Here is a 14538-nt window from a genome sequence, read left to right on the forward strand (position 1 = left end):
AATAAAAAACACAACACAACAAAACAACAATAAATAGTCAACTATAAAACAGAGATATTCTGCAGGGGAGGCAGAAGGAGAGAGACCAAAGTAAGGGCGGGAAGAACACAAGGGACTATGTTGATGGTGCACAGGTAAATTGGTGGTGGGAATTCTATGGGGAATACACCTGAGAAAAGAAAGCAAACACTATTAAAAAAAAAAAAGGAACAATGATGTAAAATTTATATAAAATAAAAATAAATAAAACATTATCTCTGTGTTTTACAAAATACTTTCAGCTGTCAGCAGCTAATCAATGGAAACATTTGTAAAATCAGTTTTCCAACTCTTTATTTTAAATAAACTATTTTATGGCTAAAATAATTACAATATTTAAGTTTTGTAAATTTTTGCCAAAGAACAGGGACTGGAAGTTTGAATAGATGTTCTGGTTGCCAAAGTATCAAAACAGACAATATATAGCTTACTATTCTTTTCTTATTAATAAAAACAAAATGTGTAGTTAATAGAGTCTGCAGGGCATGTTATTTTTAGAAAATCTTTGATAGCACCATGTCACATGATTAAGGAATGCTTTTTTTACACATTATTTCTACAAATGTCAGAAAATATCCTGCTCCCCCCTCCTATTTTTTTAGACTAATTCACTAAAGGAAACAGTTTCTGACAACTGCTATAAATAATGCAAGGCGTTATCAAAGTAGCTAAGGCACAATAAAATTCATGAACTCATGTAGACCCAAACACATTTTCCCATGTGGTATTTTCCCCTAGGCTGGAGCTCCTAAGCCTGGAGGGGCATGTGTTTCCCCCATAGGAAGCAACCATATAACAAAGACGGGTATATACTCTTAAATGACTTTGCCAGTGGATGTGCATCCTGTTAGAAAATAAAATTCCCTGCACTTTGCCCTCCTCCAACTCTCTTTCTAGTTGTTAAATAACAATTCACAGAATAAAGAAGTACCTGAACCTTGATAAGATTTAATTAAGATGGTTGGCTGGCAAAATGTGAGCATTTCCAAAGCCTTTATTCTCCTTTGACAACATGATTTTACCATGTTGTCAAGCATAGAAATAAAGTCACACTTTTCAGGAGATGGCATCAAGTATTTTATTCTTAGGATTTTGTACTTTTCAAGAGTATACTCTACACAACAAAGAGTTTGTTGAACCAACTATGACCAAACTAATAAGGCAGTTTAAGGTTCGGTTCCTTTGCTCAATAGAAAACGAACATCCGTTCTTAATTATTTTAATTGTCTATAAGATTCTGTGTGCTGGGAAAAGCTGTAACACAAGAGAAAACCAGAAAGAGTCGACAACACCATTCTATAACAAGACAGTGACTAAAGTTCTCTGTTTCCATCAACATCTTAATGCACTTAAAAGACATCTTTCCATTGCAAATCACAAGGCATAGGTAGCTGGGTAATAAACTCCAATAACTGCCAACAGACTGTCAAGAGCAACACTGTACAAGGATATTACTGCTCCAAAAGGATTCTTGCACTATCTGAATGAGTCACCTGGGGTGAGTGTTAAAAATATATATTCCTGGGCCTCCACTGGTGGTGCAGGCGGTTGATGGCAGCGCTGTGAAGCTGTCCGCAGCCTCTGCAGCACAGGTTCGATCCGGGCTGCCAGGGAGATGCCCACATGGCTCAGCAGACCTCTCCTGTCTCGCCCTACTGCTCCCCTCAGCAGTGTATTTCAGTCAGTCTGATTGTTCTGCTCCCTGCTCTGACTCTGGTGAGTCCTTGAATCCTCCCGCACATCTGGCCTGTACCCCAGCTCTTGTATAAATAAAGTAAATCTTAAAAAAAAAAAAAAAAAAAAATATATATATATATATATATATATATATATATATATATATATATAAAATTCCTGGGACCCGTTGAGGACAGACTACGAATCTACATTTTAACCAAACTCCCCACGTTATTCTTAATATCATTAAATTTTGGCAATCATAACCTACTAAAGCTATAATGTTGCTGCCACCACAGACTACCTAATGGGTTTCTACCCAATACTTTTTTTTGAACCCAGAATATCTGCCTTAAAAGATGGTTCCTTTGAAGATTTGGTGACATGCTTTTTGATTATATTTTATCAACTACTTTAGAAAACTGACATAGTTTAAAATGTTATGTAAAGTTCTGTCACATTCATTATTAAAAATATTATTTTAAGTCAGACACCATGCTTTCCCCTCTACATCACTCTAAGATACCATTCACCATAGATACTGCCAATCTTATTTTATTGTTTATATATATATGCAAATATATATGTATGTGATATATAAATACATGTACACATATAGACACTCAATATTTTAAAGACAATAATATTAGGTCCCTTATTTAAAGTCAGAATGATTTATATTTAAAATATTAAAATTATTTTGCAAAAAGATGGGAGAAAACTAAGTGCCTATTCAATAAAATCAATTGCTAATATAGATAACTGTGAAATAAGGATTGATGTGCATATACTATATGGATGTGTTCGTATGTGTACATATATGTACAAAAAAGATAAAGAAAAAATTTACACAGGAATTATCCATGCCATTTTCTTCATATATAACAAAAATCTAGCTCTTTTATTAAAGTTCAAGTTAAACCTTTGTGTTTAAAGGTAATGTGGGGGAGGGCCTCCCCGGTGGCGCAGCGGTTGAGCGCTGGGTTGCGAAGCTGCCCGCGGCCTCTGCGGCGCCAGCTCGATCCCCGGCTGCTCCCCGGCCACCGGAGGAGGGTCCCACATGGCGCGCAGACCTCCCCTGCCGCCCGCTGCTCCCCTCAGCAGTGTACTTCGGTCCTTCTGCCTGCTCTGCTCCCCGCTCTGGCTCTGGTGAATTCTCTCACCCTCCCGTGCTTCTGACTGTACCCAGTGCATGTGTAAACAGAACAAACAAACAAATAAATAAATAAATAAACATGCCTCTATTAAAAAAAAAATAAAAATAAAAATAAAGGTAATGTGGGGGAAGACAGTGCTTTAATCTTGCAATTTATTTTGGATAAAACCACAAACTCTGCCCTTTGATTAAGTAATAACTCTTGAAGAGATTAATTTTTGAGAAGTTTGCTTGCACTGCATCATACATACATACATATGCGGGGTTTTCTTTTTATGTTACATATAAATTTGCAAAGTATTCTTCTGGTTCTTTAAATAAAAAGTTTCTAACAGTAGATTCAAACAGAAAAATTGAGTTTTCCTCAAGAACTCATACAATTGCCTAAAAGTGTCTAGCAATTGCAAATAATATTCTATATAGGGGTATAAAATTTACTTTCATCTGAATTTGTCATTTTTTCCCCATCACAGCACTAAATAATATATTTGTGAGTAAACTGAAGCTTCCAAAGGGAAGTGACTGACCAAGTCCCCAAGCTAATTAAATCAAGAATCAGGACTCAGAATCATACCTGATTTCAAATTTCAAATTTCATTCACAATACATGCAGGTAATATAATACCAACCTTAATGAATGGCAATACTCTAAATATAATAGAGGCCAAAAAACAGAGCGAGATTGTGATAGAGCACCCATGACAGCATCGCTCATGGTTTGCTCTGAGATCTAAGAGGTGAAAGTTTTCTCTATAAATTCTGAAGGAAATAGATGGCTCCTTTATGGAATTGAGAAATTGTCCTGGGACAACCATGAAGTATACGCAGGCCACCAATAATGTATAATAAGAAAAGTGACAATTAAAATCACTTTTAATTTAATAATGAATACATGACACTCAGAAATACTCAGAAACTGATTGAAAGATTGTTGAAAAAGAGCTCTGACACGATGTTATTTTTATTTGTCCTCTAAGCAAGAAGAGTCTGCATTTTTTTCAGAGCTTTTATTAGAGGGACTTAAAATGTATCAGCAGAAACCTTCCAGACAAGTAAAATGGAACATCACTCTGAAAAGATAAAACTGAATGTATGTTAAGTGAGTATGCATATAGCATGACTGATCTATATCAGCCACTTAAAAACCGTGTTTGAAAAGCAGTGAGGGAGACAGAATAGCTATCTCAAACACTTCTAAGCCACGTAAAAGCAGTTAACTTTTTTTGACAGTTGTTAAAACCATAGAAAAGTATACTAAAAAGAAAGCAGTGCCTTTCACAAGGCATAAATGATATTTTCTTTTACATGGGCCAACACTGTTCCCTGCTATATTAGTTACCTATGGCACAAAGAAGCGGTAAACATTAAATTCCTTCCTAATATGAAAGTCCAAAGTTGAAACAATTAAAAAAAAAACCTATAATCCCAGTTCTCAGGGTGCCAAGTAATTTCTCTAATTATGTTTATTTTTTTTCTTATTTCTTTTTCTTTTTTTTCTCTACTCTCCTAGCAAAAGAAATGTTTTCCTTCAGGAAATTCAAATACATCCAACACAACCTTAATAGATGATTAAATGTATTCACTTAAAATAAACAATACAGAGAAAATAATGAGTGTTGATTATATTAACAATCAATGGAAGATCCTTTATATGAGGTCTGCATACAGGGGTAATACATGGTTCTGCCTTTGAAGAATTGCTTGCTTACACACAAAGAGCAGTACATGAAGAAGGAAGAAATACACAGCAGGGATAACAGTAGAGAATGGGAATTATGGAAGTGGTTTCATAATGGCTAAGTCACCCAACATGGGCTTGGAAGAAAGAGTTTTATTTGGTTAGAGACAAATAAATGGTGACCCAGACCACAGAAACAGAGAGTAAAGATAGGGATATAGGAAAGCAGGGAGCATGAGCACTAATAAAGGGAATCAAACTGCATGGAACACCCATAAGCCTTGGGCTGGCAGAAAATAAAGTCGGAATTTGGAGGTAAAACCATATCAGCAAAGGCTTTGAAAGCCAGGCTGAAGAATTAGCTTTCACTTACTTCTTAATTAACTGGAATTCATCCATTCTAAACTTCATCCAAGGGCTGTCAGATATTTAACTAAACCCTCTAAGGGTTGAAAATATGGCTGTATGTGGGATAAAAAGAGATCTTATTAAGTAAATGGGAGCGAAGGGGGTTTCTAACTCCTCAAGCTTTTGCTTTGGTTGCCAGAAAGCAAAGAGATAAATTTAGTGCTCAATTTCATCTCAAGTATGTGTTTCATCTCTTTTCCTTCTAACTGATTTGTTATGTCTCTTTTTTACAGTCCTATCTTATGTCCACTTTTTGTTGTAAGTGAACTCACAGCCTTTGTTGATGAAACATACATCATATATAAATAAAATTAAAGTTTGTGTCCTGCTACCGGGTAAGATTGTAGAGGCAAACTTAAAGTTTCAAGAGAGAAGCCACAATTTACCCACCCAGTAAAGCCCATTCCTCCTTAAATATCTCAATGAAAGATTGCCACATCAAATTAGGATGCCATGTTACAACAGTTGACAATTGCTCCAAAATCTGCAACCTTTGAGCTCAGCGACCTATCTCGTTGCCTGGCTGTCCAGTTCGACCTTCCCTGTGAATCACTGTTCCTATGATGATGCCAAAATGACCTTCTGAAACTTACAAGGCTTCCAAGGCTGCAGATATTTTCAGCTGTATCAGCCCTGGCTGTCACAGCATTCCGCATGATATTGAGTGGCAAAACTGGAGCCTCCTGCACTAGCCTGACCTTTTAAACTCACAATATTATGCTGTCACTCAAAATCAAGTTTCCTCTTTCTGCATTATTGTGTGATGCAATTTCCCTAGCTTGATTGTAAAGCAGTAAGTCTAAGCATAAAATGACACTTTTCTTTACACGCAAATGAAATACTTCACTTATACCCAGTAAACCTACCACTCATATAGACTTTAAAATAAATATTGAACTGACATTTATAAATAATATTTTTAATTACTGAAAAGATGACTTAAATTTTGTGGCAACAATAACTCTAATAATATATCATTTCTGCAATTTGAATTTTGAGATGTCTAAACTTTATAATTGCACGTTTATAATTGCATCTATTTGTTAACCATTATGCAGTAAATGCCTAGCAGTGTCTAGAATATAAAAGAACCTAAATTAATATTTAAGTGAGTGTTGCAGAATGTGCATGTTCAAAATTATACTTCATTTATCATAGCACTATTGAACTGAAAAATAGGTGCTTAATTTCCTTGCCAAAAAATTAGTATGTTAGCATGGAATAGTTCTCTTGAAAATAATATGCATGAGAATTCCTGGTACATGAAGGGAAAACATTTTTCAAATCCATTAATGTCAGGTCATTAACAAACAGAAAACCGTTGCTGTGTGAACCAGTTAAAGTTTAACACCAGAGGAAGAAAAGAGCAATGGAAATTAACTCATTAAGACACAGACCAGGGCTCTTAATAACATTATCTATCAGCAGTTTGACCTCATCTCTTAGCAAACATTAGCAAGTGATAATATATTTATATTTATATATGTATATTAGAATATCTCTTGTTTTGTTTCTGCTTAGGATCTATGGTATACTACATTTTAACAATTCCTACTTTTAGTCAATGCAGAAAACCACATAATGATATTAAATACTGTATTTCAGAGCAAATTTATAAACATTCATTGGGGATCTTATCCCTCAGCTTCATACCTTTATTCATTTCCACGTTTAGCTATAACTGTGCACTACTTCCTAATGGAATATTCACATACATATAAGCAACACATATATGGACATGCTGTAATTGCTAGAGAGTTGGGGAAAGTGAGAAAAGCTCATCAGAAATTTCAAAGTGAATGTAAAACTTTCTATTCTCAATGACCTGTCTGATGATTTTAATGTTGGCAACAAATTTCTATTTTCAATAATGAGAAAAATGAATTACCCTACTGCCTTCCATGATGCAGTTGAATAAATTATCAGAGCATTTACAGCACTCTTTTAGGCCCCAAGACACTTTTTAAGATGTGCCACAAAGCCCTACTAAGCTGACATGGTAGAGTGCTATGTCATCAGAAGTGACATCAGAAACATCACAGGTGGTAATGATTTTGAGTCTAAAAGTAGATTTTGCTGATCTTGGAGACTGCCAGGACAGAGGGTATTAGGTGTGAGTAGAACTAATACTTCCCCAACCACACAGGCAGATCAGGCCATTTGATATATCCTGCCTTTCAAGCCAGTGAAATTTCAAAGTCTGCTCCCCTGGCTATGCTGTTTACAACCATAAGATTTCAAAATGTCTCTTTCACATCGTCCCTCCTTCATTAAGTCTTTCCCAAACTAACTTGGATTAGGCCTCAAATCAGCATTGCAATAAACTGTTTACTTAATTTGTACCACATCGATGGAAACAAATAGCAATAAAACTATGAGGTTGGAATCTCAGCCTACAGTACCTTTCAACATGAGCAAAGTGCCTAACCTTAATCTTGTTGAGCCTCCATTTTCTTTCCTGTGAACTAGATAGAAGGATACCAAGGCATAAGCCTCATAGCACCATATGAGAACTATGTGTGGTTACATACGAAGAGTAAGTTCCTACCAAGAAGCTATTTTTATAATCATTCTGATCAAAAATGGTCTGGTCTTTTGTGCCTGTTTGGTTTTCATTATTTTACTTATGAATAGACCTTTTTTCCTTGGGCCATAAATTTCAGAAAAGCAGATATTATATTCTGAGTTTCTCCTGAAAAATTCAGACAAGCTTTTTATGCAATGGGTTATAAACAATGTTTTTGATTAAAAATAACGGGAAAAAATGATAACGGTAACCAGTAAGGTCAAATTCCTGACTTTTCTAAGCTAGAATACAGAGTAAATCCTGGGCCACGGAATAAACACTTCAGAGCTGAATGGGGTGGCACAGAACATGCTTAGCTGTACTTTCACCATCTGAAAGTTTGGAAGCTAGCCTACAAACCGCAACTTTATTTCCTGCACACAAAGAAAAGCTGTGGGAAAAAAGAGCATTGTGTGCATGTGGAGAACCCTTTGTCATTAAAGTTAAATACAGTGCACCTCTCTTAAGGATTTTTCTTTACTGTTAACATAAAAGTTGCAGGCTGTGAAATTTGACTGTCAATACTGAGCGTTTTAATCTCCTAATCAGGGAGTTAACATGAACTTTCAGATGAATTATATGTTCCCACCCTTTTCCAAAAGTGCCAACACCAGAAATAAATTCTTTCATCGGCTTGTTTACCAAATGCTCCAAAAAAAAAAAAAAAAGGCTTACAAACTGAGTAACATAATTTTAATAAATTATGAGTCGGTTTTATCTTTTCTTCAATATACAATGTGTCTACTGGATGGTTTTAGGCAAATTCCACACTCTGCCCACAAGCAGCCTATTCTTGGCTCCTCTGTACCCACTTTGTTTTGCCTGTACGTTATTTGTGAATATTTCTATCACTATACTGGAAACTACTTTTGAGGACTGGGCACATTTTACCTTTTTATGCTCTGAAGGACAGAGCACGACAGGTGGCATGTGGGAACTGCACTCAGTATTTGCCAGATTTTTTGAGGCTAAGCGCAAAGGCAGAGTCTTCCATGTTCCATCTTGGAACAATACACAAGTTTATTTGGTATGTGCTCTAAAAGAGCTCTATGAAGAGAGGAATTTGTGAGCAGTCGTGTGTCTCCAATACAACCCATCTTCATTAATAGCTTATCTTTGAGAGTTATAAACTAGGACAAAAAGTGGCAGTAGACAGACTGGATGCAACAGCAAAGAATAAAATAACCACTGGAGGCTGATAAATGAATGGAGCATGTGCTCTGGGGTTACCCCTATCATTTAATGGTGAAAAATTTACAGCACCATGTTATTGGTAAGAAAGCACATTATCCTCTGAACATCACAAAGCTTCCTTTGAAAGGACTCCAAATGGCCAAATGCAATGTCACAACACACCCCGTTACTGCAAGTCCTTACCATAGCCACTGAAGAAGAGAGGCCTAGTATATTTTTTGGTTTCTATAAATCTAAAAAGTAAGGATTATAAGCAAACTATATGCCATTTGTAATCATTTGTAATCTGACATCATAACAAAAGAAGAAAGTTTATTTGACAGCCTCTTATATTGAATTTATACCTGTTTGACTTATGTCACTTGTTATATGGGTGGAGTTTTAAAAATTATTTTTTTATAAATATACCACACTTGTTCCAGGCAGAGTCATAATGGGGAAACAAAGAAAGGAAAGATCTGGCTTCAATTCAGTTCGGCTGCTCGCCATCTGTGTGAACTTAGGCAAGTGGAATAACTTCTCTGAATCTCAGTTTCCTCGTTTCAGTCAACAGGAGAGAGATTCTTGCTACAGAGGCCTGTCCCCTAATTGTTTAACACCATTTCCAGGGTATTTGTTTTTCTGAAAAGAATGTAAGCTGGCAATGCCTCAAAGAGGAGTCTACCTTCATTACCTCTACCCTGTTCATACTGGTTCCCTCCATATTCTGAAGGGGGTCTAATCTTCAGGCGTGTGTCAGCACTGCCACCTCCACACAGCATACTCTGCCCAATCAGCACCACAGACTTCCTTCTTTGAATTTCCTTCCTTCTTTGAATTTCCTCCTTTGGTCCTCATGTGGGTAGTACCAATATTCAACAGCAGCTAACTTCTCCTGCCTTTCTCCCCTACTAAGTCATACCTCAAAGAATAGAAACTATGTAATTCTGCTTTGGCTCTTCCTCTTCCTCACCTGCTACAATTCCTTAACTCCATTAGGTGGTCAAATATAATGTATTAGTTGATTATTTGGCAGAAAACAAAGAATGCACTTATTTGCCCATATAGTCTTACTTTTAAATGGTAAAGTAACTTCTTTAGTGAAAAGATCTCAGCACTTACAAAACATTAATCCATTACTGAGAAACATGTGTATGAGAAGTACACACATACATTTTTTTTTTCAGTAGTCTCAATTACTGCTCCGAAAATTTCAAATTATTTTTTGAAAAGATCACGCAATACCTTGGAGAAACCCCACACCTGGGTCCCAGATTTGCCTATATTGTTGTTTACTTTTGCTGTGTTCATCAGATCTCGTCTGGGTGGAGTATTATGCCTTATCTAAATGATACTAGCTTGGCAATGCAGCTTTCCCTGAAATATTCGAATGATTAAATGAAATAAGGGCTCCAAATAATTTGGAGTAAATTTGTCAAAATCAGCCCAATAAATAGAGACAGCAAATAAAAATTTCTAATTTTAACACTACTTAATCTTACCTAAAAATGAGCATTTTCTAAGCATTATCTTAATGATGTAACAAAATAGTTTTTTACCATATCTCTATCACACAAGGAAAAAACCAGATAAGGAAGGGGAACAACTTCTAATCATAGAGAAAGGCATATACTAAGTGTGATTTTCACATAAATACTAACACACGTAAACAAAAGGTAAAATAAAGCACTGTTACCATTATTTTCTCTACTTCTATATGAACATACTATATTTAAAGGTGAATAAACAGTGTAATTAAAAAAAAATTAATGGACATAGGCCATCTGAAATAAATAAGTAGTAAATATTTAGAATCTTTTTCTTGAAAACCTCCCTGATTTCATGAGAATTTCTCTATGCATATGAAATACAACATAAACTATCATTTCTCTGGTATTTTCTGGTTAGAATATGTTAAGCCGTTTACTTGTAAAAAGCACATGTGAGAATCTTAAGTAAAAAGGCCTACAAGTTTGCGTGTAAAGCTTTCTGTTTTAAAATATATTCTCATAACAACAGACAGCAATTAACCCAATGCAACTAACTTATTTATTTCCATCCTGGGTGTAAGACTGACTGATTATTAAGGAATTTTATTTCCAGGAGAAAGAATATCACAGTAATACTGATCCCTCCCCTAAACTAGCAAGGTCTGAGAAGTATAAATGTCAGCCACCGTGAGCACATTGCAAACTCATTTTATCATGTACCTATCTGCCACCTGGTTTATAACTGAGGATCACTTACCCTGGTGCTCCACGTGAACTTTAATAAGAGACCAGAACTGCCTGGCCAACATCAAGCCAAGTACCCTAGCAAATAACAATATACCCCTACAGCTGAAATAACATTTCATTAGAGTTACCAATTTGGGATAAAGAATTTGGTGAACTTCTGGAGTTCATTTGATCCTGAGCTTGAAACAAAACAGAGTCAGAAAACACCAAACCAAACTACAAACCCCAGAAAATTGACTGTAAACTGAGATTACCAAAGAGGGAAATGGTGAGAGGAAATGATGGGCAGGAGGAACAGCTTGGTCTGTATGGAGAACTTATGGGTACCTTGCTGGTGTGTGTGTTGTGGGTATGTTAAACCTGCAGAGATGGGATCCTGTATACCAGAATCACAGACAGTGTTGTAAACCAACTGACCTTCATTTTAAAAATAAACAATTAAATAAAATTCTATCTTTCAAATGAAAATCTAAAAAAAGAACCTGATATAGAAATAAGATGTTTTAAGAATTTAATGTTTCTTTTAATTAATCAAATTATAGCCCTAATAAAACATAACTTTAAATGTTTTTCCTTACTGGTTTTTAAAAATATAGTTCTGTATACTGACAGAGCTCTTGTTAGTAGCAATATGATGAGCAGGGATAGCATTAACAACACAATTTTAAATAAGATGTTTTTGATGAAAAGTTTAAAATATTCTTAGTATTTTTTTAAATCATTTTTAATAGCTCCATCACACTTAATGTCAAATTGAACCAGTTGCTACATCAAGTCTATTACTTTCCCACCAGCAAACAGGTCTCCTTTTCATCCTGTTTACTTAGTCCCTCATCTATTCTATAAAACCACATTTTCTACTTCATCCTGTATTTTTTTTTCTTCTAGATGTGTTCTAAACTTTCTCTATAAAATGTGGTTAAAACACAGCTCCCATAAGATACTTGACTAACCAAACATCTTCTGTGTATCCGACTTGCCTGCTGCTACTCCACGCCCTCCAAAGTGTAACACTAATATCCCTAAACTATTAACTGCACACTCATTGTCTTTTCTCTCTAATCTCTTGTCTCCTCAAATGCTGTGGAAACTGTGACTCTTCTCTAGCAAAACAAATGTCTCTGTTCTTAATTTACTATCAGCACCCAAATACAAGTACTTCTTCATTTGTTTTTATTATTTTACATAGAAGTATGGGTTCTAGAACTGCACTACCTTAGTTTCACTCCTTGCTGGACTACTATCTGGTTAAGTAACCTTGGGCAATTAACTGGTGTGTACCTCAGTTTCTCCACTAGTGAAATTAACAGTAGCCATCCGATTGGGTTATTCTGAGGAATACATGAATTAATTCAGAAATCTTACCTGGCACATAAAAAGTCCTCCAAAATGTTAGTAATCATTGTTACAGCGATTTTCCTTATCACTATTCTCTATATATCCTTAAAGACAAGACAAAAAATTGGGAAGACTCCTGAACAACATAATAAAGAAAAAACAAGCTTCGGGACTCTGGAAATGACAGAAAGCATTTTCTAGTCATGCTACTTCATCTTTAAGATAAAGATCAGAAGGCCTATTTTACAGCTGTAACAAACATTAAATGAGGTATTTTGTAAAGAAATGCATGTATGGCAAGTTTATCATTTCACAGATGTAGAAAATAAGGCTCAGAAAGAGTAAATGGGTCTCCCAGGCCATCTATGTAGGCAGATCTGGTATGGCAGAAGCAACTCCATGCAACATAAGGCTTGTCTGCATCCCCACCTTCCAGATTCTGCACTTTTTCACATGTATTACATTTTATAGAGAAGAATGTAATAAATATTTAAAGATACAATAATGTTTAAATCATAAAAATAACGTTGATATCACCTCTGAAATTCACAAGGTGTTCCACTTTTCAAAACATGTTTTCCTTGATGGGAAAGACCCTAATGTTGCTACAATTAAAAGAATAAGCTTATTTAAAAAAAAAAAAAACATGTTTTCCCCCAATGAGGTCTGTTCTCATTGCAACAAAACTGAATTACAACAAACAACAGACTTTCAGAAAAAATCTGATATAATGTTTATAAAAACTGATGATGGATCTTTTTATAAATTAGCTTTCTGAAACTAAACTTAGTCAACAGAAATATCAATGAGGGGGTCCTTGGTAGGGATAATTGAGTTGTAAATCCAATCCATGGCTCAGAACTTTCCTCATGAATTTTTACCCTACATTGGGACCTGTATCCTTTATTCTTTATATCCTTCATCTAATTGAACTAACTTCCTCCCCCTTTTCATTCTACTAAGAGCTATTCATCCACATGGAGTATTAACAGGTCATTGCAGAGGTAACCAGACAAGACAGAAATAAACATGTGTCATTATTACCAACATCAACAATACTGATAAATATACTGTTGGATATATGATTAAAATTTTGAGATACAATAAGCTGTGAGCACATACCAATACTATGTTGAGTTCAAGAAAATGTCTATAATGGCGTTAAAAATATGAATATGAGTTATCTGATGCCTTATTTTGGCATTCTTGCTATGTAACATGATTCTGATGTGCTTTGACAATTAAAATAAATTCTTTCACTGTATCTTTCTTCACTCTCTTACTGCATATAATAGGTTTCCATTCTTTTAGAATTCCTGGAAGAGTCTACTGGTCACAATCATTGGTAGACAGATGTTAATATGCAGGGAATTTAAGCACAGAAAGTATGCAGACAGAGGTACTATATCTTCCACAGACATGTAAACTTAAAAAAATTATGAATTATTTTTAAAAACCCACAAAATTGTGTCTACATTTATGATACTTCTACTGCCATCCAAAACCATCAGCTGTACCTTCTGTTTTTGTTTCTTCATTTTTACCCAATGTCATATTAAATTGGATACACTGCTGTTTCTAGTTGAACAATTTTATATGTTTCTCTCATTGTTATTTATAATGAAATATACATTTATTTTCAGGAAATAAAATCACAGCTTTTTTGTCATATTTCAGTATTTTTTCCACCATTTACCTTTAATATATAAATGTTTGACAAACTACCTAGCTGTAATTGTCAGTTACTTTCAACCTAGTTTTTCTCATGGACAATTTCTCTTACATACACTATTCAGCTCAGTTTCCCACTTTGGTTTCCTATACATTTGCAATTATTTAGTGACTTCAAAAGCTGATGACTTCATAGTATTCAACAGTAAAACTAGTGAAAAAATCTATCAATATTCTAATATAGGACATTTGGAAACCACAATATCATTTCTACTAGAGAAATGCACTAAATAAACAAACCAGAGTATGCACAAAAGTTCTGTTTCTGGATGTTAAATATAAATATATAAAAAATATGGAAATATCACTGGCTATAATTAAAGTTGCCTTGACAAAACAGCATTCTGGTACAATTGAAAAATAAAGAATACCTTGTGTTTTCCATTTCTGGTTATGACAGTTATGGGTGAGAGCTACATTTAGACTTAACTTTACCTTCCTGGCTGGAATTTTCTTACCATGTTACCTAGCCATTGCTGATGAAGTACCTCTTTCTACTTTAACAGTTATTTTAAAATTCTTATTTTCTCCACCA

The 14538-nt window shown here is 35.0% G+C and overlaps 1 protein-coding gene across 14 annotated transcripts in view; it reads right to left on the reverse strand.

Moving 5' to 3' along the window:
* Positions 1-14538, reverse strand: part of MBNL1 (muscleblind like splicing regulator 1) — a 186701-nt gene that overhangs the window by 143385 nt on the left and 28778 nt on the right. The gene's annotated exons all lie outside the window — the stretch shown is intronic.

This window comes from Talpa occidentalis, unplaced genomic scaffold (genome assembly GCF_014898055.3).
Source record: "Talpa occidentalis isolate TD23 unplaced genomic scaffold, MPIMG_talOcc4v2.1 talOcc4.4, whole genome shotgun sequence".
Classification (NCBI taxonomy): domain Eukaryota; kingdom Metazoa; phylum Chordata; class Mammalia; order Eulipotyphla; family Talpidae; genus Talpa; species Talpa occidentalis.